The following is a 6,616-nucleotide window of genomic DNA, read 5'->3' on the forward strand; positions in this document are numbered from 1 at the left end:
GTATTTTTAGTAGAGATGGGGGTTCACCATGTTGGCCAGGCTGGTCTCGAACTCCTGACCTCAAATGATCCACCCACCTCAGCCTCCTAAAGTGTTGAGATTACAGGTGTGAGCCACCATGCCCGGCCACCAGAAGAGCTCTTAAAGAAATTATTCCAATGCCCTTAGTTCTTCCAGAAAAGGAATCTGGTCTAGAAAATTTAAATGACTTACCCAAGATCACATGGCAATGCTAGGACCAGATGTGAGACAGCCTTTTCTGACACCATACTTCCTGTCTTAGTTCTCAACTGCAGTACCATCAGTTATCTTTTGACATTACCTTAAGAATCCCTTTAATAAAGATGCTCCTGTCTGATTATAGGGATAGTCCATGCTAGAGAAAGGAGTTGATATTTTTTGACTTTTTAAATTTTTGAGATAGTCTTGCTCTGTTGTCCAGGCTGCAGTTCAGTGGCACAATCACAGCTCACTGCAGCCTTGACCTCTGAGGCTCAAGCGATTATCCCAATCTCAACCTCCTGAGTAGCTGAGACAATGGGCACACACCACCACGGCAGGCGAATTTTTTGTTTTTGTAGAGATGGGGGCCTCCCTATGTTGCCCGCACTGGTCTCGAATTCCTGGGCTCAAGCAATCCTCCCATCTTGCCTCCCAAAGTGCTGGGATTATGGGTGTGAACCACCACATCAGCCTAGAGAAAGAAGTTTAAGTTAAGCCTGCTTCCTGATAAATTCACAATACACCATAAATCTAATTGTAATGGCACATAACCAGAAATTCACATGTAGTTCCTTTTTTTTTTTTTTTTTGAGACAGTCTCACTCTGTCGCCCAGGCTGGAGTGCAGTGGCGTGATCTCGGCTCACTGCAACCTCCACCCTCCGAGTTCAAGCGATTCTCCTGCCTCAGCCTCCCGAGTAGCTGGGATTACAGGCACGCATCACCACGCCCGGCTAATTTTTTGTATTTTTAGTAGAGACGGGGTTTCACCATCTTGGCCAGGCTGGTCTTGAGCTCCTGACCTCATGATCCACCCGCCTCAGCCTCCCAAAGTGCTAGGATTACAGGCATGAGCCACCGCGCCCGGCCTACATGTAGTTCTTAATACAAAATACAGGCAAATTTGCCACTCATATGGACGTGATTAAAAGTTACACGATGTCCTCAGAAAGATCTATAATGTAAACCTGAAGGCACTATAACTAGCAACAAAATGAAACATTTGCCCTTAGGAAAAAGTGTGTAGTCTTTTGTTGTGAGCTTACTGACTTCTGGTTTTCATAGCTCTGTGATCTTAGATGAGTCTTGATCCTTTTGGAGTTTGTTTTCTCATCTATGACTGTGTTACCACTGTGTCCCCAAAGCTTACATCAGTGCTTGGCACACAGCAGGCATTATCTGTTGATTAAATGAAGAACTACATTCTAAGGAGAATGAACTGGGCCATCCTTCTAACCCTGGCATCTGTGAGCTTTGGCCTAGCTGAACATCCTCAACTAAAAGGCTGCCCCTCTTTGCTCAGGCATCTGTGCTATGTCATAACAGGAAACTGAAATTATAGTTCCCTGTTGCAGATTCTTATTGCCAAGTGAGGAAATTCCACCAGGAAGGATTCAAATATTTGCTTTGTACCACTTCCTCTACCTCAAGAGCAAGGCTTGATCCTAGCATGGCTAACACGAGGTGAGACTCCAGGACCTAACTCCCGGGCTGACTCTGAACTGTCGTTTTAGAGGGAGTTCTCTGGACTGGCAAAGAACAGGGGATTCTAAACTCAATGGAACTCTTCCTTGGTGGCCCTCGAGATCTGCTCCCTCAGGAACACAGAGCCCTCAGTAGACTCAACTGTGACCTTGGAGACGTACTAAGCTGAACCCCGAGGAGACAGCAGACGTAGACATTCCAACACTAAACTTGATTTACAACCTTGACATTGTGATAATGGTCTCTCTTCTCAAAGCTAAGATGGTAATTTTAGAGAAGTGTGTTAAAATCATAAGTTGCTTTAAAGTACCAAGAAAATCATCAGCCAGTCTTATACTGAAAATTAGTGTGCACAAATATAGTTATATACTGAAATAAAGAAAATTCTTTGCATATCCATTTTATCTTAAATATTAATATGTTAAGGCCAGGCACAGTGGCTCACAGCTGTAATCCCAGCATTTTGGGAGGCTGAGGCAGGTGGATCACGAAGTCTGGAGTTCAAGACCAGCCTAGCCAAGATAGTGAAACCCCGTCTCTACTAAAAATACAAAAATTAGCCTGGCGTGGTGGCGCGCGCCTGTAGCCCCAGCTACTCGGAAGGCTGAGGCAGGAGATCACTTGAACCCGGGAGGCAGAGGTTGCGGTGAGCCGAGATCATGCCGCTGCACTCCAGCCTGGGCAACAGAGTGAGACTCCATCTCAAAAAAACAAAAAAAAATTAATATGTTAAAAAATTTTGCCAGGTGTGGCGGCTCACGCCTGTAATCCCAGCAGTTTGGGAGGCTGAGGCAGGTGGATCACCTGAGGTGAGAAGTTCAAGACCAGCCTGACCAACATGGCGAAACCCCGTCTCTACTAAAAATACAAAAAAAAATTAGCCAGGCATGGCAGTGGCCGCCTGTAATCCCAACTACTCGGGAGGCGAGGCAGGAGAATCGCTTGAACCCAGGAGGCGGAGGTTGCAGTGAGCCAAGATTGCATTCCAGCCTGGGCGACAGAGTGAGAGTCTGTCTCCAAAACAAAACAAAAAAACAAAAAACAAAAAAAAACTAAGCCATTTTAACTACAGGCTTTCTCTAAGCTGATTATAACTTTTAATTGAAAGCAACTAGCACATATACTTAATTCTGGAATATTTTCTACCTGGACAGACTGGAAATACTCCTATATTATCTAAATACTTCTTAATGGAGACATTTCCTAGTATTGCATTATTAGAAACAATCTATTCTAAAGGAGGGAAAATAAAAAAACATGTTTAGCAAATAACATCTACTCAATAGATTTATAAAACATCTTAGCTAGCTAAAGCCAGAAAGTGTGCTTCTAGAGTCACCAAATGGGAGAAATCATTCATAGCTTTGGAATCAGTTGCAATGCACAAACCAAACCACCATACAAATAGACACACACACAGGCACACATATTCACGCGGTCATTCTCTTCTTTCCCATAGCAGTAAATAGAAAGATGTTCCTTACCAACAGTCTTCAGAATAATTCACAACCACCTCAGTATGCCAACGTGTTAAAAGTAATCTTACAAGATGGAGAGATTCCACTCCGCTGTGACTAAATTTTTGTAGAGACAAGTAATTTTAACACTTGTGCTAGTTTGGCAGTACATGAAAGGTAAAATGGATACCAAATGTTGCATCTGACCAACTGATGTCTAAGTGAAAAAAAGATCACTGCTGCAAAGGGAAAGCAGCTGTGAGTGGTATGAATAGGAAAGTTTGTTCTCTTAGCTCTCTTTCATCCACCAAAGGGGTATACTTTTCCAAATCATAAGAGGAATATTCTGTATATGGCAAAGGTTAACTGAGATTGTGACCAAACTGGTCAGTACTGAATAAGAAAGAATGTGGACCATGAGCTCAAAACTGATTTGATCTCTCATGATTTGGTTCTTCACAAAAACAAAAGCACCTGTTCATGCTGGTGGGAAAAAAGCCACAACATTAGCCTTAATCTTGCCTGAGGAAACCCCTCTTCAGGGTGTGCTGCGGACTCCCTGTCTTCTCTGGCCCTTGTGCCGCTAGACAATAAAAACTGCCAGTTGTGGCTGGGTGCAGTGGCTCACGCCTATAATCCCAGCACTTCGGGAGGCTGAGGTGGGTGGATCACCTTAGGTCAGGAGTTCAAGACCAGCCTGGCCAACACGGTGCAGCCCCGTCTCTACTAAAAATACAAAATTAGCCGGGCGTGGTGGCGCATGCCTGTAATCCCAGCTACGCAGGAAGCTGAGGCAGAAGAATCACTTGAACCCGGGAGGCGGAGGTTGTGGTGAGCCGAGATCGTGCCATTGCACTCCAGCCTGGGCAACGAGAGCGAAACTCCATCTCAAAAAAACAAACAAAACAACAACAACAACAAAACAAATTAGCTGGGTGCGGTGATGGGTGCCTGTAATCCCAGCTACTTAGGAGGCTGAGGCAGGAGAATCGCTTGAACCCGGGTGGCGGAGGTTGCAGTGAGCTGAGATCACACCACTGCACTCCAGCCTGGGCGACAGAGTGAGACTCTGTCTCAAAAAACAAACAAACAAACAAACAAAAAAACCTGCCAGTTGTGACTATGCCCCTATCCCTCAGGACTTCAACAGAACCTGCCACTTTAAAGTCAACAAAATCACCTTTATCAATGTTTAAGTCACATAACCAGCATAACTAGTCAGAGGTTTCTGCTACTTTATTTCAAGCTATAGTTGATGTGCATTATGGACAATCCGTGATTATAAATACTAGCCATAACAAAATATTAGAAGCTGAGAGTCTCTGGGAGATGCAGCTGGCTTTTTAATGCACGTCTCCATCCCTCACCACAGAAGTACACAGCTATCCTTTACTTAGATCTCTTCAGGGGAGATCTATCCCTCTTTTCTTCATTGCATTATCTCTAAACCTTACGGGAGGAAAAGCTGCCTACCTGACATCTGTGACATCTCTTCTCATGCTCTTGGTAAAAAAGCTTTTGGAATTTGGACACAGCTATTAAGTTACTCCTCAGTGGCCAGTCGCGATGGCTCACGCCTCTAATCTCAGCCCTTTGGGAGGCCGAGGCGGGCGGATCACGAGGTCAGGAGATCGAGACCATCCTGGCTAACACGGTGAAACCCCGTCTCTACTAAAAATACAAAAAATTAGCCGGGCGTGGTGGCGGGCGCCTGTAGTGCCAGCTACTCGGGAGGGGGAGGCAGGAGAATGGCGTAAACCCGGCAGACGGAGCTTGCAGTGAGCTGGGATCGCGCCACTGCACTCCAGCCTGGGTGACAGCGCAAGACTCCGTCTCAAAAAAAAAAAAAAAAAAAAAAAGTTACTCCTCAATTTGTTGAATCTTTGTGCCAAAAGGAGCTGAACCAGTGTAGGTGGAGACAAAGGAAGCAGCATAAATGTCTAACTTATAACTCCCCAGGAAAACGAGAAGAGGAAAAATGAGACACTCCGGTCCCGCTCTGTTCCTCATCCCCCGTTTACAAACCTCCCACCTGGCCCACACTCAGCAACAACAAAGACATCTGTCACTTTCAGGCCGAGGTCCTGTCTCCAAAATTACTGGCCTCTGCTCAGAGTTCTTAAAAGTTTGCTGAGAAAAAAAAAAAAAAAAAAAAGAAAGAAAGAAAGAAATATTCCTGGGCTGCAGTCGTGTAGCCCCAGGATGGGTTTACAGGAGGATGCCCCGGTTAAGCCCTCTGCCGCCCCCACCTCCCGCTGGAGACTCACACACAGCTCCCCGCCAGGCCCACCGGTGACAGCCACACAAAGGCAGGGTCACAAGCACACCGACCACCCCACAGCCCAGATTCGGCCCCAGACACACACTCACAAGGGCACGTGATCACGTGCGTGGTCACATGGACCGGCCCACTCAGAACACACTCACAAAGTCACACCAACCAAAGCAGCCACGCGCCACACACACACCTACAACCCCGCATACCGCACACCCAGCCGCTTCCCAGGGCTTCGCCCACCCTCACCTGCCGTGGCCGCCCCCACGTCCCTTCCCCTCCTCAGGAGGCCGCTCTTCGCTCCAGTACGAGCGCAGGTAGTGGACGCGGCTGGGCCCGGGTCGGGGCGGGCGGCGGAGCGCTCGGGACCCACGGGCACAGCAGGCCGTGCGGTGCGCGCGGGAGGCCGGCCTCTGAGGGGCGGGGCGCGTGGCCGAGCGAGCTTGGGCCGCCGCGCTCCCCCCTCCCGACCTCCGCTCAGCTGGCGCGAGACTCTCGCTTCCGGGTTCTGAGGGGGCGGGGCCACGTCGCGAGGAAGGGGCGGTGCTGCGTGGGTCCGGCGGTCGCCACGGCGACGGGCGCGAGGGGAGGCTCCGTGGGATCCTCGGCTGCGGCTGGCGTGAAGAGAGGGCTGAGTTACCTCTGGGTCAGCCCTAGTTCTGGCCTGCGTACCCAGGAGGAGGAGGAGGAGGCGCCTGGCCCCTTGAGACCTGCTTCTGCTTTCAGTTCGCGTTTTCTCTGTCATGTACAGCTTTTGGAGGGACGTCTTTGGGTTGCAGGCTTTGATGAACAGAACTTTGTATACTCTTTTCTTAGGAACATTTTTTTTCCTTTGGCACAATCGTACACGCTCTCCGTAGTCCTCCACTGAAAGCCCCCACTTCCTTTTTGACGTTCTGGGGATTTCTGGGAACATACGCCCACCCATCTTCCTGTTCTTTCATCACTTTTCCCTTAAAATCAGAGAGAATATTAATACATTTATAATCATTGTTCTTAAGGTGTTGCAGACGTCACGTCTTAAGGTGTTCCAGACGTCACGACTCCTTTTTTATTAGTAAACTATTTCTGAAATTATGAAAAGGTGAATAACATATAAATCTCCTTGTTTTGAATTTTTTTTTAGGGATCCTGCAACAAGATCCTGTTGAAAGTGCCTCTCTCTAATATGTTTTAGG

At 47.6% G+C, this 6,616-nt stretch overlaps 1 protein-coding gene across 4 annotated transcripts in view; it reads right to left on the reverse strand.

Annotated features, from left to right (window-relative positions):
- Window positions 1-6,328, reverse strand: part of SPG21 (SPG21 abhydrolase domain containing, maspardin) — a 28,762-nt gene extending 22,434 nt beyond the window's left edge. Inside the window, exons 1-2 of one of the 4 annotated variants that reach the window (XM_063652698.1) lie at window positions 5,431-5,602; window positions 214-376 (exon numbers count right to left, since the gene is read on the reverse strand). The gene's annotated coding sequence lies outside the window, so the exon portion shown is untranslated. Of the gene's footprint in view, window positions 1-213; window positions 716-5,430; window positions 5,603-5,687 lie in introns of those variants that run through there. The other 3 variants (XM_054450182.2, XM_063652696.1, XM_063652697.1) reach the window with 3 other exon arrangements.
- Window positions 6,329-6,616: the final 288 nt, after the last annotated feature.

The sequence above is a fragment of the Pongo pygmaeus genome, chromosome 16 (genome assembly GCF_028885625.2).
Source record: "Pongo pygmaeus isolate AG05252 chromosome 16, NHGRI_mPonPyg2-v2.0_pri, whole genome shotgun sequence".
Taxonomy (NCBI): Eukaryota; Metazoa; Chordata; class Mammalia; order Primates; family Hominidae; genus Pongo; species Pongo pygmaeus.